Source organism: Mustela nigripes, chromosome 15, assembly GCF_022355385.1.
Source record: "Mustela nigripes isolate SB6536 chromosome 15, MUSNIG.SB6536, whole genome shotgun sequence".
Lineage (NCBI taxonomy): Eukaryota > Metazoa > Chordata > Mammalia > Carnivora > Mustelidae > Mustela > Mustela nigripes.
In genome coordinates this window covers 54,219,693-54,243,061 of record NC_081571.1, presented here as the reverse complement: position 1 = coordinate 54,243,061, position 23,369 = coordinate 54,219,693, and the positions used below count along the sequence as shown (strand labels likewise).

Genomic DNA, 23,369 nt, shown 5'->3' with positions numbered 1-23,369 from the left:
CATTATGTCTTGCATAGAAAGTGTTTCTCTACTTCAAGCTTGTGAAAATTTCTTAATTTTCTAATTTTTAGAAACTTCAAAAATATTTTTGCATTAAAATTTTACCCATCTGGAATTCATTTTGGCATATGGTGCGAGGTAGATCCAGCTTGTTTTCTTGTAGACGGCCAATTATGCCAAGATCATTTATTAATAAACCAACTATTTCCCACCAAATTAAAATGTCACTTTTGTGGATTATTTCTTGACTCTACTTTGTTCCACAAATATATTTACCTATTTCTGTTGTCAGTCCCAGAGATTATTAATGACTTTACAGTAAATTTAAATATCTGTAAAGCCATATATCCCCCTTACCATTTTTCTTTGTTCACAATCTTCTTTTCTATTATTGACCCTTTTTTATCTTACAAATCCTAAAAAAATTTTATCCATCTTCTCTCCCCCACAAAGCCCCAACAGAATCATCAAAATTAGGATTCTAACTGAAATTACATTAAATTAATTTGGCTGAATTAAATATTTGACAAAAGCTTCTACTTTTTGTAAATATTGTTTAGGTATTTGTGCATTCATTAGACCCATTTTTGTTTGGTATTCTAATTGATTTTCTAATATTGATTCCCCACCATTTCTTTTCTTTTTTTAAATTTTTTATTTTTTATAAACATATATTTTTATCCCCAGGGGTACAGGTCTGTGAATCACCAGGTTTACACACTTCACAGCACTCACCAAAGCACATACCCTCCCCAATATCCATAATCCCACCCCCTTCTCCCAAACCCCCTCCCCTCAGCAACCCTCAGTTTTTTGTGTGAGATTAAGAGTCACTTATGGTTTGTCTCCCTCCCAATCCCATCTTGTTACATTTATTCTTCTCCTACCCACTTAAGCCCCCATGTTGCATCACCACTTCCTCATATCAGGGAGATCATGTGATAGTTGTCTTTCTCTGCTTGACTTATTTCGCTAAGCATGATACACTCTAGTTCCATCCATGTTGTCGCAAATGGCAAGATTTCATTTCTTTTGATGGCTGCATAGTATTCCATTGTGTATATATACCACATCTTCTTGATCCATTCATCTGTTGATGGACATCTAGGTTCTTTCCATAGTTTGGCTATTGTGGACATTGCTGCTATAAACATTCGGGTGCACATGCCCCTTTGGATCACTACGTTTGTATCTTTAGGGTAAATACCCAGTAGTGCAATTTCTGGGTCATAGGGCAGTTCTATTTTCAACATTTTGAGGAACCTCCATGCTGTTTTCCAGAGTGGCTGCACCAGCTTGCATTCCCACCAACAGTGTAGGAGGGTTCCTCTTTCTCCACATCCTCGCCAGCATCTGTCATTTCCTGACTTGTTGATTTTAGCCATTCTTACTGGTGTGAGGTGATATCTCATTGTGGTTTTGATTTGTATTTCCCTGATGACGAGTGATATGGAGCACTTTTTCATGTGTCCGTTGGCCATCTGGATGTCTTCTTTGCAGAAATATCTGTTCATGTCCTCTGCCCATTTCTTGATTGGATTATTTGTTCTTTGGGTGTTGAGTTTGCTAAGTTCTTTATAGATTCTGGACACTAGTCCTTTATCTGATATGTTGTTTGCAAATATCTTCTCCCATTCTGTCAGTTGTCTTTTGATTTTGTTAACTGTTTCCTTTGCTGTGCAAAAGCTTTTGATCTCGATGAAATCCCAATAGTTCATTTTTGCCCTTGCTTCCCTTGCCTTTGGCGTTTTCCTAGGAAGATGTTGCTGCGGCTGAGGTCGAAGAGGTTGCTGCCTGTGTTCTCCTCAAGGATTTTGATGGATTCCTTTCGCACATTGAGGTCCTTCATCCATTTTGAGTCTATTTTCGCGTGTGGTGTAAGGAAATGGTCCAATTTCATTTTTCTGCATGCGGCTGCCCAATTTTCCCAGCACCATTTATTGAAGAGGCTGTCTTTTTTCCATAGGACATTCTTTCCTGCTTTGTCGAAGATTAGTTGACTGTAGAGTTGAGGGTCTATTTCTGGGCTCTCTATTCTGTTCCATTGATCTATGTGTCTGTTTTTGTGCCAGTACCATGCTGTCTTGATGATGACAGCTTTGTAATAGAGCTTGAAGTCTAGAATTGTGATGCCACCAACTTTGGCTTTCTTTTTCAATATCCCTTTGGCTATTCGAGGTCTTTTCTGGTTCCATATAAATTTTAGAATTATTTGTTCCATTTCTTTGAAAAAGATGGATGGCACTTTGATAGGAATTGCATTAAATGTGTAGATTGCTTTAGGTAGCATAGACATTTTCACAATATTTATTCTTCCAATCCAGGAGCATGGAACATTTTTCCATTTCTTTGTGTCTTCCTCGATTTCTTTCATGAGTACTTTACAGTTTTCTGAGTATAGATTCTTAGCCTCTTTGGTTAGGTTTATTCCTAGGTATCTTATGGTTTTGGGTGCAATTGTAAATGGGATTGACTCCTTAATTTCTCTTTCTTCTGTCTTGTTGTTGATGTAGAGAAATGCAACTGATTTCTGTGCATTGATTTTATATCCTGACACTTTACTGAATTCCTGTATAAGTTCTAGCAGTTTTGGAGTGGAGTCTTTTGGGTTTTCCACATATAGTATCATATCATCTGCGAAGAGTTATAATTTGATTTCTTCTTTGCCGATTTGGATGCCTTTAATTTCCTTTTGTTGTCTGATTGCTGAGGCTAGGACCTCTAGTGCTATGTTGAATAGCAGTGGTGATAATGGACATCCCTGCCGTGTTCCTGACCTTAGCAGAAAAGCTTTCAGTTTTTCTCCATTGAGAATGATATTTGCGGTGGGTTTTTCATAGATGGCTTTGATGATATTGAGGTATGTGCCCTCTATCCCTACACTTTGAAGAGTTTTGATCAGGAAGGGATGCTGTACTTTGTCAAATGCTTTTTCAGCATCTATTGAGAGTATCATATGGTTCTTATTCTTTCTTTTATTGATGTGTTGTATCACATTGACTGATTTGTGGATGTTGAACCAGCCTTGCAGCCCTGGAATAAATCCCACTTGGTCGTGGTGAATAATCCTTTTAATGTACTGTTGAATTCTATTGGCTAGTATTTTGTTGAGTATTTTCGCATCTGTGTTCATCAAGGATATTGGTCTATAGCTCTCTTTTTTGATGGGATCCTTGTCTGGTTTTGGGAACAAGGTGATGCTGGCCTCATAAAATGAGTTTGGAAGTTTTCCTTCCATTTCTATTTTTTGGAACAGTTTCAGGGGAATAGGAATTAGTTCTTCTTTAAATGTTTGGTAGAATTCCCCCGGGAAGCCATCTGGCCATGGGCTTTTGTTTGTTTGGAGATTTTTAATGACTGTTTCAATCTCCTTACTGGTTATGGGTCTGTTCAGGCTTTCTATTTCTTCCTGGTTCAGTTGTGGTAGTTTATATGTTTCTAGAAAGCATCCATTTCTTCCAGATTGTCAAATTTATTGGCGTAGAGTTGCTCATAATATGCTCTTATAATAGTTTGTATTTCTTTGGTTTTAGTTGTGATCTCTCCTCTTTCATTCATGATTTTATTTATTTGGGTCCTTTCTCTTTTCTTTTTGATAAGTCGGGCCAGGGGTTTATCAATTTTATTAATTCTTTCAAAGAACCAGCTCCTAGTTTCGTTGATTTGTTCTTTTGTTTTTTTGGTTTCTATTTCATTGATTTCTACTCTGATCTTTATGATTTCTCTTCTCCTGCTGGGCTTAGGGTTTCTTGTTGTGTACTTGAGACCTTTCTTGTTTCTTGAGAAAGGTTTGAACCACTATATATTTTCCTTTCAGGACTGCCTTTGTTGTGTCCCACAGATTTTGAACCGTTGTATTTTTTTTTTTTAAAGATTTTATTCATTTATTTGACAGAGAGAGAGATCACAAGTAGGCAGAGAGGCAGGTAGAGAGAGAGAGAGGAGGAAGCAGGCTCCCTGCTGAGCAGAGAGCCCGATGCGGGACTCGATCCCAGGATCCTGAGATCATGACCTGAGCTGAAGGCAGCGGCTTAACCCACTGAGCCACCCAGGCTCCCTGAACCGTTGTATTTTCATTATCATTTGTTTTCATGATTTTTTTCAATTCTTCTTTAATTTCCCGGTTGACCCATTCATTCTTTAGAAGGATGCTGTTTAGTCTCCATGTATTTGGGTTCCTTCCAAACTTCCTCTTGTGGTTGAGTTCTAGCTTTAGAGCATTGTGGTCTGAAAATATGCAGGGAATGACCCCCATCTTTTGATACCGGTTGTGTCCTGATTTAGGACCGAGGATGTGATCTATTCTGGAGAATGTTCCATGTGCACTAGAGAAGAATGTGTATTCTGTTGCTTTGGGATGAAATGTTCTGAATATATCTGTGATGTCCATCTGGTCCAGTGTGTCGTTTAAGGCCTTTATTTCCTTGTTGATCTTTTGTTTGGATGATCTATCCATTTCACTGAGGGTAGTGTTAAAGTCCCCTACTATTATTGTATTATTGTTGATGTGTTTCTTTGATTTTGTTATTAATTGGTTTATATAGTTGGCTGCTCCCACGTTGGGGGCATAGATATTTAAAATTGTTAGATCTTCTTGTTGGACAGACCCTTTGAGTATAATATAGTGTCCTTCCTCATCTCTTATTATAGTCTTTGGCTTAAAATCTAATTGATCTGATATAAGGATTGCCACTCCTGCTTTCTTCTGATGTCCATTAGCATGGTAAATTCTTTTCCACCCCCTCACTTTAAATCTGGAGGTGTCTTCGGGCTTAAAATGAGTTTCTTGAAAGCAACATATAGATGGGTTTTGTTTTTTTATCCATTCTGATACCCTGTGTCTTTTGACAGGGGCATTTAGCCCATTCACATTCAGGGTAACTATTGAGAGATATGAATTTAGTGCCATTGTATTGCCTGTAAGGTGACTGTTACTGTATATTGTCTCTGTTCCTTTCTGATCTACCACTTGTAGGCTCTCTCTTTTCTTAGAGGACCCCTTTCAATATTTCCTGTAGAGCCGGTTTGGTGTTTGCAAATTCTTTCAGTTTTTGTTTGTCCTGGAAGCTTTTAATCTCTCCTTCTATTTTCAATGATAGCCTAGCTGGATATAGTATTCTTGGCTGCATGTTTTTCTCATTTAGTGCTCTGAAAATATCATGCCAGCTCTTTCTGCCCTGCCAGGTCTCTGTGGATAAGTCAGCTGCCAATCTAATATTTTTACCATTGTATGTTATAGACTTCTTTTCCCGTGCTGCTTTCAGGATTTTCTCTTTGTCACTGAGACTTGTAAATTTTACTATTAGGTGACGGGGTGTGGGCCTATTCTTATTGATTTTGAGGGCCGTTCTCTGAACCTCCTGAATTTTGATGCTCGTTCCCTTTGCCATATTGGGGAAATTCTCCCCAATAATTCTCTCCAGTATACCTTCTGTTCCCCTCTCTCTTTCTTCTTCTTCTGGAATCCCAATTATACTAATGTTGTTTTGTCTTATGGTGTCACTTATCTCTTGAATTCTCCCCTCGTGGTCCAGTAGCTGTTTGTCCCTCTTTTGCTCAGCTTCTTTATTCTCTGTCATTTGGTCTTCTATATCACTAATTCTTTCTTCTGCCTCATTTATCCTAGCAGTGAGAGCCTCCATTTTTGATTGCATCTCATTAATAGCTTTTTTGATTTCAACGTGGTTAGATTTTAGTTCTTTTATTTCTCCAGAAAGGGCTTTTATATCTCTCGAGAGGGTTTCTCTAATATCTTCCATGCCTTTTTCGAGCCTGGCTAGAACCTTGAGACTTGTCATTCTGAACTCTAGATCTGACCTATTACCAATGACTGTATTGATTAGGTCCCTAGCCTTCGGTATTGCCTCTTATTCTTTTTTTTGTGTTGAATTTTTCCTTCTTGTTATTTTGTCCAGATAAGAGTATATGAAGGAGCATTTAAAATACTAAAAGGGTGGCAACAACCCCAGGAAAATATGCTTTAACCAAATTAGAAGAGATCCCAAATCGTGATGGGGGAGAAAGGGGATAAAAAGAGGTTCAAAAAGGAAGAAAGAAGAAAAAAGAAAAAAAAAAAAGAATTAAAAAAAAAGAAAACAAATAAGAAAAATATTAAAAAGAAAAAATATATATATTAGATAAACTGGTTAAAAAACGTTAAAAAAGAAAAAGGTAAAAGTTCAAAAAAAAAATTTTACCAGAAGGTGAGAAAAAAAACAAAAATGAAAAAGAAAAAAATTAAATTAACTGCAAGACTAAAAAAAATCACAGCGAAAAAGCCATGAGTTCCGTGCTTTGCTTTCTCCTCCTCTGGAATTCTGCTGCTCTCCTTGGTATTGAAACCGCACTCCTTGGTAGGTGAACTTGGTCTTGGCTGGATTTCTTGTTGATCTTCTGGGGGAGGGGCCTGTTGTAGTGATTCTCAAGTGTCTTTGCCCCAGGCGGAATTGTACCGCCCTTACCAGGGGCCGGGGTGAGTAATCCGCTCCGGTTTGCTTTCAGGAGCTTTTGTTCCCTGAGCGCTTTCCGTAGAGTTCCGGAGGGCGGGAATACAAATGGCGGCCTCCTGGTCTCCAGCCCGGAGGAGCCGAGAGCCCAGGGTCACACTCCTCAGTGCGCCCTCAGTGAACAGCGCCAGTTACTCCCGTCTGCCTGACCTCCGGCCGGTTCAAGGTAACCCCGAGCTGCGAGCTTACTGTCGGCTCTATCTCTGTAGCCGCCTTTCCCGTTCCAATACCCGCAAGCTCTGCGACACTCAGACACCCCCGATCCTTCTGTGACCCTGCGGGACCTGAGGCCACGCTGACCCCGCGTGGGCTTCGCTCCGGTTTAGCCTCTGGAGTGATGTGCCTCAGTGGAACAGACTTTTAAAACTCCTGATTTTGTGCGCCGTTGCTCCGCCGCTTGCTGGGAGCCGGCCCCTCTCCTCGGGGTCTATCTTCCCTTCGCTTTGGATTCACTTCTCTGCCGGTCCTACCTTTCAGAAAGTGGTTGTTTTTCTGTTTCCAGAATTGCTGTTCTTCTCTTCGATCTGCTGATGGATTTTCAGGTGTTTGCAATCTTTAGATAAGCTATCTAGCTGATCTCCGGCTAGCTGAAGTAGTCTCAGCCTCCTACCTCTCCGCCATCTTGACTCCTCTCCCCCACCATTTATTTTCTAACTAGTTGTAACTTTTATGTATGGTGGAGGACACTATACATGGAAATCATAAATGCATATATTAGTGAATTATCACCACTATATTATCAAGATTTAAAATTTTTGTCATTCTGGTGCACTTAGAGTGATACTGACTTATGATCTCAGGTTGTGTTTCTTGGTTACTACTGAGGTTGGACAGTTTTCATAACTTTGCTGACCGTGTGGTTATCCTTTTTGAACCTTTTGGTTATCCTATTCAAGTGAGTAGAATTGTATCTTTAATGATGATTTATAAGAGTTCTGCAGTCTGTGTTTGGGTCTTTTGTTGCAAGTAAGTGTTGCAAACATCGTCTCCAATCCTATATCTTGCCTATGTACTTTTTTTGTTTTGAATCTTCCAGTAGAGGTTCTTAATTTCACTATAATCTATCAATCTTATTCCCTATCATTAGGACTTTTATATTCGGGTGAAACTACTTCAAGATCCTAAAGATATATACTAACATTTTCATCTAGGAAGTTTGTTCGGCATTTCACATTGAAGTCTTCAATCTACGTAAAATTGATTTTTCTATATAATATAAGGTAGGGATGCAGTTTCATTTATTTAGAATATCTAATTGACCCAGAACCATTTATTGAAGTAGTCTCTTTCCCCCTAGTGCTCTGCAGTGTTATCTTTATCATAAATCCGGTCATCGAACATGTGTAAATTTCTTTCTGGCCTCTTTAATAGTTGTATTGGTGTATCTGTCTATCCTTGAGGCAATATTGAGCTGTTTTAGTGACTGCAGTTTTATGTCTAGGTAAGTTAGTACTCTTATTTTGTTTTTCATCTTGGCTATTCTGGGTCTTTTGCATTTTATTTTATTTTTTAAGATTTTATTTATTTATTTGAGAGAAAAAGAGAGATCAGGAGTTGAGGGCAGAGGCAGAGTGAGAGGGAGAAGCAGACTTCCCACTGAGCATGCTCAATCCCAGGACCTGAGGTCATGACCTGAGCTGAAGGCAGAGGCTTAACCCACTGAGACACCCAGGCACCCTGGTCTTTTGCATTTTAATATGGAGTTTAGATTGCCACCTTCTACCAAAAGCTGTAGAAATTCTCAACCATAAACAAATTTTGAATCCATAGATAAATTTTAGAAGAGTTGACATTTTTATAACATTGAGTTTTCCAATTCATGAGAATGATTACATGCCTCCATTTATTTAGGTCTTATTTAATTTCTTTCAGTAATATTTTATAATTTATTGATTCCTAGGTTTTTGATATTTTGATGCCATTGTGATATTTCAAAATATTTTACAATTATTTGCTTATTCCATAGAAACAAAATTGATTTATATATTTATTATTTTTTGTATCCAGAACTCTTGCTAATACAACATTAATTCTAGTAATTTTTCTGTTCATTTATGCATTTTTCTATGTATGATAATCATAAATGGGATGTGTGTGACTGCTTTAGAGAAGGGAGCCAGAGAAGACTTCTTTATAGAGGCAATATTTAGAAGAAAACTTGCTTATACCTTCTCAGCCTCTTCTTAAAACAGAGGCCAGAATGTCCTTTAAAAATAGGTCGGGTCATGTGATATACTTGATTTTATGCCTTCTGATTTGATGTTTGCTATTTATTTTCCCCTCTCCATTTGCCTACTTTTGTTGACTTGCTAAAATTTCCTTCATTCTTTTTTATTTGCTTGTCAGTCTGGAAGCTCTATTATACTTTCAAGTTTTGACAGATGTATATACCTATGGAACTGCTACCACAATACAAATACCAACATTTCCATCATCCCCCTGAATTTTGCTCATGCTCCTTTTCAGTAAAAAATTTGACTCCTTGCCCCATGCAACCACTACTTTTTTTTCTGTCACTATGGATTAGTTTTGCTCATTCTAAAATTTTATATAAATAGACTCTTGCAGTATGTAGTTTGATTCAGGTTTCTTTTGCTTAGCATGATGATTTTGAGATTTTAGCTATGTTTTTGTATATATCAGTAGTTAGTTCCTTTTTATTGCTGAGCAGTACCTGATTGTATCCTTTTCTCTTTTGATGGACATTTGGGTTGTTCCATTTATTTGCTATTATTAATAGAGCTTCTATGAATACTTATGTCAAGACTTTTTATAAATATATATTTTCATTGCTCTTTGGTAAAGATCTTTTTTTTTTCTTTTTAGGGAGGGGACAAACTGAAAGAGAGAGAGAATCTTAAGCAGCCTCCATGCCCAACACAGAGCCTGATGTAGGGCTCCATCTCACCACCCTAGATCATGAGCTGAGCCAAAATCAAGAGACGGATGCTTACCCGACTGAGCCACCTAGGAGCTCCTCAGGTAAATATTTAAGAGTGCAATTGCTGGGTAAAAATACTTTCCAATATGAGTGCACCATTTACATGGCCATGAGTAATGAATGTATGAGTATCAGGTGCTTCACATTCACGTCAATAGTTGGTACTATTGGTGTTCATTTATTTATTTTTTTTTTTTAGAGATTATTTATTTATTTATTTGACAGAGATAACAAGTAGGCAGAGAGGCAGGCAGAGAAAGAGAGAGGGAAGCAGGCTCCCCACCAAGCAGAGAGCCCAATGTGGGGCTTGATCCCAGGACCCTGGGATGATGACCTGCGCCGAAGGCAGAGGCCTTAACCTACTGAGCCACCCAGGCGCCCCCCTATTGGTGTTTATAATGTTAACAATTGTAGTGGGTTTGTAGCAGTATCTTGTTTAAATTATCATTTCCCTGATAACTAGGGGTATTGAACACCCTTCCACGTACTTATTAGCCATACATAAGTCTTTTTTATAAAGTATCCAAATCCTTTGCTCATATTATTTTTTTTAAAGATTGTATTTATTTATTTGAGACACACACACACACACACAGAGTGTGTGTGAGAGAGAGAGATGGGGGCGCAGAGGGAGAGGGAGCAGCAGACTCCCTGTTGAGTGCAGAGCCTGATGTGGGGCTCAATCCCAGGACCTGAAATCATGACCTAAGCTGAAGACAGATGATTAACTGACTGAGCCACACAGGCACCCCAGTGCTCCCATTGGTTTTTTATTGGACTATCATCCAGTTGAGTTGTAAGAGTCCTTTATTATTTAAGACATTAGTCCTTTGCCAGGTATATGTATTGCAAAATTCTTTCCTGGTCTTTGACTTGGCTTTTCAACTTTCTTAGTGGTGTTTTTTGAGAAACAAAAGTCTTAAATTTTTCTAAAGTCCATGTAATCATATCCTTAAAAAGTACTCATTTTTGTGTATTCTACTTATTAAATCTTTGCCTCCCTCAAGACTTCAAAGGATTTTTCTATTTCTTGTTTTATTATTTTTTAGAAGTTTTATAGTTTTAAAGTTTATATTTAGATTGATGATCCATTTGGAGTTGGTTTTTGTTTGCAGTGTGAAGTAAGGGTTAAAGTTCATCTTTTTTTCCACAGTGATAATCCAACTGTCCAGTTCCATCTGTTGAAAAAACATTCTTTTTTCCTCTACAGATAACCTTGGAAAGTTGTTTTTTTTTTTTTTTTTTAAGCCAAACATATCTTTTTTTAAAAGTAGGCTCCACTCCTATCCTACTCTTGGTCTTGGTGTCATGAGTTCCAGTTGCATGTTGGGTGAAGAGATTACTTAAATAAAATTTTAAAACAATGAAAAATGAAAAACCAAACCAAACCAAACCAGACCAAGAAAAATTAAAGACCCCAAACTGAGTATGTATTTGTGGAACTATATTTGGATTCACTATTTTGTTCCATTTTTCCATATGTCTATTTTTATGCTACTATTACACTCCCTTGACAACTGTAGCTTTATATGGTAAATCTTCAAATTAGGTAGATTACATTTCCAAACTTTGTTTTTCATATTCAAATTTGTTTCAGGTTCTTTTAGGTCCCTTCTATGTCCGCATGATTTTAGAGTCAGTTTGTCAAGTCAAAAAACCTTCATGGCATTTTTATTGAAGTTGTATTGACTCTATAGATCAATATGGAGAGAATTGATTAACTTTGAATCAATCATTCCATGAACATGGTATGTTTCTCTACCTAGTTAGGTCTCCATTAGTTTTCTCAGCAATATTTATGGTTTTCAGTGTGGAGATCTTGCATTTGTGTTTTAAGTTTATCCTCACTATTTCATTTGTTAATACTCTTGTAGTGGCATTTAGAATTTTTAAAATTTCCAATTATTTATTAGAACATAAAGATTGTTGTTGGTTTATGGAAATATGGTTGACTTTTCACATTTACCTTATATACTATGACTGTTTTATATTCATTTTTTAGATCTGATCGCTTATTTTGTAGATTCATTAAGAATTACTGTATATAAAATTATGTCATCTATGAACAAGGCAAGTTTTACTTTTTCTTTCCAATTGGAATGCCTTCTTTTTGTGATTTACAGCAAGACTGCAAGTACCTCCAATATAATATTATATAGAGTAGAGGGAGGAGAAATCCTTGCCTTCTTTTAATTTCCTATCATTTATAATTCATTTTTATAGTTTTTTTGTTTATGTGCATATTTTCTACCTTTCTATAATAACACATCATTTCTTATGTAAGAAATTATTTAAAAACATAGGAATTACTGAACTCTGAATATAGGAACTATATTCACAGCTAACAATGTTGATTTTCAAGATTTGGTGAACCAATCTTAGAGTTCTTTTTCTTGAGATAAAGCATATATTGAGTTTTAAATTTTCAGATACTGGTATAGGTCTTGGTTTTGTAGGTTGTAATCATGAGATTAAAATATATACAGATCATTACAATGCTGAGAAGGTCTTACTGGCCCTCTCAGGGATATATGTTGTTCACCCCACAATCATTTTGGCCAGGGACATTGTTACTGACCCCTAAGAGACTGGGTTGGGGTGTTTTCCTGGTGGCATTTGGTGCCCGCATACAGATAGTCATAAGCTCAATTTCTTTATAGTCATTTTCTCACTGGATGTTTAAATTTAGTGACTAGAATTCACATTTTAAAATGTTTCTCAATATTTACATGAAAGATAATTTTTACTGTGGTGGATGCATTGACTTTACAGCTATATCCTTTAACAACACCATCATACTTGACATGATTTTGCTTATGAATCTTGTATGAATATAAAGTCTTTTTCTCAGAAATGACAGACAACCTCATTGCAAACTATCTTGCACACAATTTCCTTTCCTTTGTACAAAGTGGTTTGATCAAATTGGATTTTGATGCCTAAGCTCTTCCTGTTTGTAGAACATCTAGTCTTCAAACTCATTTTTGGTACATGAACTATTGCCTGAAATTTCTTAAATTAACATGGTTGCCCATTTATATTTACTTTTGTTTCTCCGGCTTCTTGGAATTTGTGGCTCCTTTCCAGATCCTTTAAGACTAGGATTAAAAGATACAAGACATCTGTATATAGCTCTCATACAGTGTTAAAGTGTCCGGTAAGCCAATGCAAAGTTAATGGGGGAAACCAAGTTTATTAGCTGTTTAATAATTTTTCCTTTCTTCACTAGTCTGGGTTCTTAATTTTCATTAATATCATCCTGACTTCATTAAGATTCTGATTATTTGCTTAACAAAGCTGCCTCATACTTTACATAAGTATGTTTTTCAATAGATCTATTATTTCTTGGAGTGGTCTATAAATTTTAAGTTGATCACCAGCCCAGTGTTTTGAGTGGAGTCAGAAGGTCTGGGTTTTTGTCCCTGTTCTGTTTCTAATGAGTTGTGTGATCCTGTATAAAACACATTTGTCCTTCCTGGGATTCAGTTTCCTTATTTCTTAACATGAGAAGATTGGTCTTGATGGTCTCTGAGATCTTTTATAGTTCCAGTGTCTCGGGATTATAAATTGATTAAGGTTATTCATTAGAAATTTCAGTCTCCAAAAGGACTCTTGCAATAGAAAATTATATGTGGTTATTTTGTTTTTATGTCAAATTTGTTTTGCATGTGTATATCACACAAATGATGTCAAATGGGTTATTTTAAGGAATACCAAAAATCAGTATATTTATAATAGCAGCTGCCATGGTAGATAAAAATGATGCATATGCCATGTCAATAAAGGAGAAAGAAATTCATGCAGTTGTATTAAATCACTGCATTGTATTTATTGTCTACCTAGAGTAAAACAAAAACTATTTTGTCACATTACTGATTTCTAGATGGAATGTTCTGCAATGTGATCTTGGAAACTGCAGAAGAAGAAATTATATTTGTGGTTTCTAACAAATCTTTCATTAATCTTCCGCTGGTTCAAAAAATCATTCCCTTAGAGCCAATAACCTTCACATCTACTAGAAATCCTAATCTTGTATTTTAGGACCCTTTGGAGCATGTTTTATATAGGCTGAGTTACTGAGTCGTCACTGGCACGGCCAGTTTACCAACCAGAATGGTCCATGATAGAGAAAAATTGTTTTTAGCCTCCCAGCTTCTGACCTTTTGTATCAGATGGCTTCAAATGAAATGCTTCCATGGGCCTCCTGGGAATTTGGATTCCTGGGTGTAAGAATCTGTTTCATTTGACCAAGCTTAGTAGAGTTTACAGAGTTTCACATAGGGGTCTCAACACCAAAATGTAAAAAAAACACACATATGTCAGTAGATAAAAATACTAATACCCTCCCCCCTCTAGTTATCCCATATAAATAAATAATTGAATAACACAAATATTTATTTTGTAAGGAATTAAGAATGAACTCCTGGAGTAGAAGACACTCATTGTTTTTTATTGAAAACTCTTGGATTCTATTGCTTGGTTTGGTCAGGCTGGTCATTCTTGGCTTTGAGCAGATGTTCGGCCATATACAGACATTCTGTGGTACTGAAAGAAGGCTGCGTTGCTTGCTATCATGTAGGTGATTAGCTAGGTGTGTTACATATCTACTCAGGAGAGAGTTAGCCACTCATTTCTGACATGACTCTACGTTGTTTCCATAGTGCACCATCATAAACCAGTAACTGTCCTAAAGTCCTTCATTTGCTCTGTTGTACTTGCCTAGTTAAAATCTGTTAGTCATCTACTCCGATGGTGCTATTATAAAGGGCAGCCCTAATATACATCCCTTGCATATTTATTTTTAATTTTTCAAAACAATTTCAAACCCTCTTTCAAACTCTCCTTAAACTCTTACATACCCTACTTCCTCACTCTTCGTTGATGACCTTGTCCTCATGTTTCACTATTGAGACAGAAGAAATTAAACAGAAACCCTCTGAGATCCCCAGCCACCAACCTACCTGCTTCTGTGGCCAACTCTGATGGAGTTGTCGATGGAGTGTCCCTGTGCCCATCAAGGGTCACACCCTTCAACTTGTGTGTTTTGAATCATGTTTTTCTTAACTTTTTAAGGTCTTGGCCCTATCAAGTTTCCTCCTCTGTCTCTTGCATCTTCTGTATCCCTCCACTAGATAATTTTCCATCAATATCTTTAAACTTTTTTTTTTTAAGATTTTATTTATTTATTTGACAGAGAGAGAGAGATCACAAATAGGCAGAGAGACAGACAGAGAGAGAGATGAGGAGAAGCAGGCTCCCTGCTGAGTAGAGAGCCCAATGCGGGACTCGATCCCAGGCCCCTGGGATCATGACCTGAGCCGAAGGCAGAGGCTTAACCCACTGAGCCACCCAGGCGCCCCTTCCATCAATATCTAATCAAATTTTCCTATCTTAAATAGCCTATCTTTAAAAAGATGAAAAATTCATTCCTTTGTGGCTCCATTTCTCTGCTCTTCTTTGGAACAAAATTTCTTCATAATAGCCTGATAGTTCCCCCCATATAATATTTATATTCTCTTCTCAACCCATTCTAATTTGGCTTCTATGCCTTCAACTAAACAGGGGTGGCTGTTGTCAAAATCATCAGTGATCTCTGGGTTGCCAATATAATGGTCTTTTCTCTGTTTTTATATTTGTTGACCTGTCAACAGCATGCAGTATTGGAATGCTCCTGGGTGTCTTTTCTCTGTCTATATATGTTCCTTTGGTAATTTCATCCATCCCATTTTTTTCCTAAACAATGTTTATACCAATGAGTCCCAAGTTCTATATCTTGAGTCCTGATATTTTCCCATTATTCTAGGCTCATTTATCCCATGCTAAATCTCCATATAGATTTCTAATTGGCACTTAAAATTTAACATGGCCAAAATAGAATTTTTAATTCTAGCACATCTAAAGTCCAGTGATTTTTTTTTAGTCTCTCATCCTTTTAGAGGTATCATTATCTCTTCAGTTGTTCAAGCAAAAAAATCTAGAAGTTATCCCTAAGTTTGCACTTTATCTCTCACTTGTTACATCTGCTCTCCCAATGAGTTTTATTAATTGTATTTCAAATATATTGACTCCATTTATTTGTGGTCATTTCCATTTCTACCTTTATGGTCCAATCAACTATAATTTTCATTTGACTTACTTCATCAGGCTCCTCTTGGTCTCCTTGTTTCTGCTTTTGTCTTGTGGCTGGTCAACTGTCTTATTGTTCTTTGATCTCTTGTACAGCTCAGTGCCTCAGTGAACTAAATTTCCTAGCCTCCCTTGTCCTCTGGCTTGTAGGCAGATTTGCCTAGTAGAGAGAGAACTGGTGGAAGATTGTTTGCTGTGATGACTCCTATAACACATCTTCTCTGTGGCTCCAGCTGCTTGAGATAGTCCCATCTTGTGTAGACCTAAAGAAGGCTCCTACCATGATACTATATGAACATAAGAAAGTTTTTTTTGAGCTTTTATACTTGAGTTTATTCATTTAACTTTTAAAACACAACTATAGTTGAATATTTTAAAAAAATAGCAAGTAGTGAGCTATGATTATAGTCCTTCACTTGTTCACTACCCCAAAAAAGATGCCAGTGGTATTATTCACTGCCCTCTTTGAGAGGTCTGACACTGAACAACCCCCTTTGATGATGTTCATCATCTTATTTTGCTTCCCCGGTGTAATGGTGTAATGGCACCATCTTTTCTGATTTGGATCAAAGTCTACCGGTTCTACTTGGTCCATTTTATCAGTCTCTTTTATTTATTTCCTCACAGGTAGGAGTTTTTCCAGCAAAAAGAGTTTATCAGGAGAGAGAAAGCCATTCTCAGGAAAGTTTACCTTAAATCTGATGATTAGGTGACCATTCTCATATGGTCTATCACAAATTGGCATACCTTCATTTAACACACACTTGATATCTCCATGCTTTGACCTAGACACAAGGTGATGATGAAGGTTCTGTTGTTGGAGGACTCTAGTGTCTGGGCCATGTTCATGCTACTTTTCTTGGTTTCTTCAATCTGGAAGTAGTAGAGGTGAATCTCAAGTTGTTTCATCATACCCTGTTTTAAATCTTAGGTCTTCTATAGCTTTATAACCAATTCCTTTTTTTTTTTTAAAGATATCATTTATTTATTTGACAGAGAGAGAAAGAGAGGACAAGCAGGGAGAATGGCAGACAGAGGGAAGAGCAGGATCCCCACTGAGGGGTGCCATCCCAGACCCTGGCACCATGACCTGAACAGACACTTAACTAACTGATCCACCCAGGCGCCACTGTAACCAATTCCTAGTACTATATAGTCATTGTTTAAAAGAGCTAAGCAGGGATACCTTGTTGGCTCAGTTGGTTAAGCATCTGCCATAGACTCTGGTCTGTGGGCATGATCCCTGGGCCATGGAATCAGGTCACTTAATCTATCTCCTTGCTCAGTGAGGAGCCTGCTTCTCCCTTGGCCTATGGCTCCCCTGCTTGTGCTTGCTCTCTATCCCTCTCTGACAAATAAATAAAATCTTTAAAAAATAGAGAGAACCTATGTAATTTTAAAAATAATTTCTTTGTTCAACACTAATTCACTTACCCCCTTGCACAGCATAATCTCTACATGGCAGCCAGAGAAATTGTTTTATTTTATTTATTTATTTTAAAGATTTTTAAAAATGTATTTATTTGACAGATCACAAGTAGGCAGAGAGACAGGCAGATAGAAAGAGGAAGAAGCAGGCTCCCTGCTGAGCAGGGAGCCCAATGTGGAGCTTGATCCCAGGACCCCGGGATCATGACCTGAGCCGAAGGCAGAGGCTTTAACCCAACTGAGCCACCCAGGTGCCCCGAGAAATTGTTTTAAAAATATAATGTAGATTCTGTCAACTCCACCTTCCCTCTCCCTTTCTAAACCCATTTAAATATTCCCTAAAACTTACCATGATGAGATAAAATATCAGCTCCTTATACTGGGTGACAAAGCCCACCTTAATCTGGTCCAGTATGTGACTCTTACCTCATTTACTGCACCTTCCCTTTCACTTATTATACTCAGCCGTACTGGCCCTGTGTTGTGTTTTTTGAATGAATCAGGCTTGTTCTGGCTCCAGAGTTTTTGCACAAACTCTTTCCTTTACCCAGAGTGCTCTTCTCTCTGACCACACACTGTGGCTCCTCCGTATCTGAGCTTTGGAAGCAGCTCCTCAAGAAAGCCTTTCATGATTTATATTATAAAGTGATCACTCTTTATTTTCTCACAACAATCTATATTAATTCTTCACATAATATTTCTTAATACATAATCATTTTTATGCCACCCTCTGTCAATTTTCTGACTTATTCAAGTATTTGTTTTGTCTATGTCTCCTAGGCAGAGCTCTTGCCTGCCTTGTCCTAGCTCCTGAAACGATGTTTGGCATGTAGAAACCATCAAAAATATTTGAATGGATGTATAAATGAACACAAAGCAGTATTTCCACTAGGTAAATATTGAATGGATAAGCACTAGAATCCCCCAATTAAGTAGTTAAATAATCAGTTAGTGTTTAGAAGGTAAGTGGAAAGTTAAAATGCTGTTCGAGTGTTAATATACTATGTCTAGAAGACTGTAGCTTACTATAAAAGAAGATAAAATACTGGGGTCAAGTTCACTACTCTGTGTCTATATGCTGAGCCATGAATATATTCTCATGCTTTTTTGTGGCCGAGGGGAAGAAGGTTAAAAAGAGTAACTGCAGGTTTCGTCTGCCTGGGATTTCCAATTCTGGTATGGCTGATACAGCAATTCAGTCCAACTACAACAATAGAGAATACCTATGAAAGGTGTAAAAATAAATTAAAAATATGTTTGAAAGCATTGGTTAGCTAACAAGGTGGTAAAGAATTATAGAGTCAAGATCTAGGTGAAAAAGGAAATCAGGAGGGGTAAGCCCAGTAAGTCCAGTTTTTTTTTTTCCAGGGATATCTGCTGAGAAACACAACTGCACTTGTGACATGGGACCAAGGGGGACAGAACTAGAGCCAAAGGTAAGTGCAGACCAGAAGTGGATTTACAGATAGCAGTTATCTTTTGGGAAGAAAGAAGGAAGTTACTGAAGTTACTGAAGGAGAGTATGAGAAGTATGTTCCATTTCTTGACTTGGTAGTGGTTATGTAATTGTTCAATTTGTGATATTTCCTGGGGCACAATTTTCTAGTAGGGTGTTAGATTCATGATAAGAAAATGTTTAAGAGCAGTGACGTATAACGTTGGGTCAATACATTTCTTAAATGTTGGAAATCATTAGGAAGATACTTTTTCCTTTCTTATACTATAAAGTTTTGGTGAAACACTTTGAACTTGCTCATTGGTTACGTGGTTTTTACATATAAAATCGAAGTCTGCCTTAAAAAATCAGTAATGTCCTCTTAAGAGGACAGGTCATGGTGGCATGTATATATTCTTTCTCTGAAATGTAATGATTTGAGTTGAAACTATATGATAGAACCGAAGTCCATTTGAGGGTGTAAAACATGGAAGAAAATAAGGTTGAGAAAATGAAGTAAAATGTTCTATAACGTTAGATGCTGGGGACTGATTTTAAGGAAACTAAGGACGCTGGCTCTGCCCGCCTAGCACACAGCTGGCAAAGACTCGGTGGGCTTTGCCCTCAGAGGTGGAACTCATCACTTCCTCTTCCAGTTACTTTACCATTCTGCTGTTTTTGCTTTTCTTTGTCTCTGCTTTTCCCTCCCTTTCACTCTCACACTACCTTTATTTATTTATTTTTCTTTTCCTGTGGCTTCTACCCAACATGCTTTTCTTTGTGTCATGACTGAGGCTTATCACCTCTGCCCGGTGACTCCTTCGGTTTCTGCTCCTGCCTGCAGAATGTTTTACATTCTGAGTCCCTGGAAAGACCTGTGCTCAGATGCTGCGCTCACATACCAGTTCCAAATGGTGGGGTTTGACAGGCTTCTCTGGCCTGGTAACCCACAGAGGCTGCTGACTCTCCCTTCTTGCCTGTTGGGGAAAGCTTTTGGGTCAAGGCTGATCTCTGGGCCCTGAGCCTACAGTAATTCATGCTTACGAATGGATATTATGGCTCTCAGAAAGTATGATGCATTGTCTACATATGGAGAAAATGTTTGGCAGAGACTCTCCTGGGGAAGGAAGAGAGAGCAGTGTTGTTAAGTGATAGAAAAGGTGTGGAAAGAGGAGCATCTGTGTTTAGACAGGAAATAAGAGGACAGAGTATCTGGAGATCAAGAGGAACCTCAGAGGGGCACCTGGGTGGCTCAGTGGGTTAAAGCCTCTGCCTTCGGCTCAGGTCATGATCCGGGGGTTCTGGGATCGAGCTCCGCATCGGTCTCTCTGCTCAGCGGGGAGCCTGCTCCCCCCACCCCCCGCCTACTTGTGATCTCTCTCTCTGTCAAATAAATAAATAAAATCTTAAAAAAAAAAAAAAAAAGAGGAACCTCAGAAATCCCATTTTTCTCAGACAAAGTCTGTGTTATTCACTCCAGGGGCTTAAGTGGCTTCAGGGAAATCAATCCTTCTTTGAGAGGGAGAGGAAAGGTACCAAAAAGGCTGGGAATTTGGAAAACAATGCTCAGACCTGAGGTTTCTGTTCTAAACAAGTAAGGTCAGTAAGAACAAATTGCTCTGATGAAGACATTGTGTTGAGCATTTACAGCATCTGTGCGTCTGGTAGACCATTTACAGAGGCGTCGCTCCCTAACGCACTAGCTGTGCTTGTGTTCCTCTCGTGTAATCCAGAGTCATCCTTAGGGTCTTGTTCACAAAGCTACTTTGAGCACTTTGGAACTATGTAAAGTGCTCCTGGTATTTGAATTACATAACTGTCTTTCCAACTTCTGGTCATTGAATCCCTGAAAAAGAATTTAGGGGGCTTTTCTATGTCTTCTCTTGGGCTTTGGTCGGAGGGAATAGTAGTCCCAGTTCAGTCTACTAAAAGGAATTCTGTGTAAGGAAATTTAAAAAATGCTCTGAGCCAAGGAAGAATTTAATGGATACAAAATTTCGGTTATGTAAGATGAGTATGTTCCAGAGATCCACTGTATAGCTTAGTGTCTAGAGTTAACAATACTGCATTGCGCCCTTAAAAATTTGTTTGTTGAAGGTAGATCTCATGTTAGATGTTTCTACAACACACACACACAAAAACAAAGGGACACAGGAAACTTTGGGAGATGATGGATATATCTATTACCTTGATTGTAATGATGATTTCAGAGGAGTTTGCATATGTCCCAACTCATCAGGTATATACATTAAAAATGTACAGATTTTTGTGTATCAGTTACATCTCAATAAAGCGTTGAAGAAAATCAGTGGGTCTGTGTTCTGCCTTGGGAGGAGAAAGGAATGTGGTCTGAGAAAAAGATGCTGGGGGGATTCAGAACATAGGATCTTCACATTCTATGAAAGAGCTATAGAGTAAGTATGGTAGGGGGCTTCTAGGAAAGTTCTTCAACATCACACACACCCTAATCCCTGGAACCTGTGAATGTGGTGAGTTATCATTTCTTCAGATTGTGTTATGTTACATGGTAGTTTGCTACAACTGCCATCACAAAGCACCACAAATAGATGGCTTAAAACGAGAGAAACTCACAGTTCTGGAATCTAGAGGTCTGAGTCAAGGTATGGGTAGGGCCATGCTCCCTTTGAGACTCTGGGTAGAATCATTCTTTGTCTCTTCCTAGTTTCTGCTGGGGGAGGTCAATCCTTGGTATCCTTGGACTGCACTCTGCCTCTTTCTTTATGTGACATTCTCTCCATATATCCTCACATCCTCTTCCTTCTGTGTCAGTCTATATGTCTAAATTTTCCCTTTTTATAAGAAGACCAGTTATATTGGATTGGAGTATACTCTAATTACCTCACTTTAACTTGATTACCTCTTCAAATTATTTCCAAATAAGGTCACATTGTAGAGTACTGGGTGATAGGACTTGAACATATCTTTTTGAGGGGGGACACAACTGAACCCATAACATAGGCATAGTTGACCTGAGCAAAAAGAGGTTATCCAGGTGGGCCTAAATGTAATTGCATGAGCCTTTAAAAGCAGAGGATTTTGGGGGTGCCTGGGTGACTCAGTGGGTTAAGCCTCTGCCTTCGGCCCAGGTCATGATCTCAGGGTCCTGGAATCAAGCCCCACATCCGGCTCTCTGCTCAGCAAAGGGCCTGTTTCCCCCACCCCCCTGCCTGTTTCTCTGCCTACTTATGATCTCTCTCTCTCTGTTAAATAAATAAATAAAAACTTAAAAAAATAAAAAAAAAAAAAGCAGAGGATTTTCTTTGCTTGGTGACTGAAGTCAGAGAGATTTGAAGCATGAGTGGGACTTGATGTGCCATTGTTTACTTGAAGATGGAAAAGGCAAGGAATGTGGGTTCCTTCTAGAATCTGAGGGTAGACTCTGGTTGGCAGTCAGGAGGGAAAGGCACCTCAGACTGAGAGCTTCAGGGAAGGGAGAGTTCTGCCAACAACCTGAATGGTTTTGGAAGTGAATTCTTCCTCTGAGTCTTCTGATAAAAATCAGTCCAGTCGACATCTTGGTTTTGGCTCCATGAAAGAAATAAGTCTACCTGGACTTCTGACCTATGGAACTGTGAGATACATGGATGCTGTTTTCAGTCGCTGAGTTTATGGTGATTTTTACACAGCAGTAAAAAAAAAAAAAAAATGTGGCAAAGTACAGAGTGTTATAAATTCCTTTCTAGAGTTCCTAAGAGAGCCACAGTGAGATCCAGGACCATACTTAAACGAAATGACATTTCGTTCCCACTGCCTTAAAAGAGCTGTTGATACAATCAAATTTGGGGGACAGACTTTGACTAACAGTGGCAATAGATCCTGGAATCTTCTGGGAGCTAAGAGACAATTCAAAAACTTTCTGTCCTTGGGGCGCCTGGGTGGCTCAGTGGGTTAAGCCGCTGCCTTCGGCTCAGGTCATGATCTCAGGGTCCTGGTATCGAGTCCCGCATCGGGCTCTCTGCTCAGCAGGGAGCCTGCTTCCTCCTCTCTCTCTCTCTCTCTGCCTGCCTCTCCATCTACTTGTGATTTCTCTCTGTCAAATAAATACATAAAATCTTAAAAAAACAAAACAAAACTTTCTGTCCTATGGAGGTTTTGGGGGGTAGGAAAAGAATAAATGAAAAAAGATGGAATCGGGAGGGAGACAAACCATAAGAGACTCTTAATCTCACAAAACAAACTGAGGGTTGCTGGGGGGATGGGGGTCGGGAGAAGGTGGTGGGGTTATGGACATTGGGGAGGGTATGTGCTATGGTGAGCGCTGTGAAGTGTGTAGACTTGGTGATTCACAGACCTGTACCCCTGGGGCTAATAATACGTTATATGTTTATTAAAAAAACAAAACAAAACAAAACAAAACAAAACAAAACACCTTCCTGTCCTGTTAATGGGCACCTGAAACCACTGTTGAGCCCTGTTGCGGCTCGCATCCTGGGAGTGCCCAAATAAACATTGATGGGGCAATGAACCATGACTGTAAGCAATGGAGACCGCTTAAACTGAAAACTTCTGGTCTTTTATATGATGGCTCTTGAAATAGGGGATTGTCGCAAATTAGGTAAGTATAACCCCAGACAAGAAGACTAGAGTTTGGGATAAAATTCAAGGTAGGGAAACTTGAGGAGCAACTAGGAATAAGAGAAAAAGCCCCATCTTGTGAATGGTGCACACACAGTAGAATTCAGACATGAACGTGAAGCTGGCATCCAAACAGATCTCCAGGGGTTCACTTGGGACAAAGTGGAATAACATCCATAGGGCAGCCAAACTAAAGGTGGGGCTAAAGGTCCTACAAATTCAGGGCTTGCTTACTAACTGAAAGCCCAGCTAGGCTGAACAAGCAGCATGAAGATCTTCAATCTTCACTTTTGGAGAGGAGCTTGGACACAGGGAGCAAACCTTATGTGGTCAGAGA

General features: G+C 38.5%; 1 long non-coding RNA gene across 1 annotated transcript in view; it reads left to right on the top strand.

The window, feature by feature from the left end:
• Positions 1-18,439, top strand: part of LOC132002566 (uncharacterized) — a 76,972-nt gene extending 58,533 nt beyond the window's left edge. The window contains exons 3-4 of the long non-coding RNA XR_009399948.1: positions 9,333-9,488; positions 18,370-18,439. This is a non-coding gene — a long non-coding RNA (uncharacterized LOC132002566). The remainder of the gene's footprint in view (positions 1-9,332; positions 9,489-18,369) is intronic.
• The last annotated feature ends 4,930 nt before the right edge of the window (positions 18,440-23,369 follow it).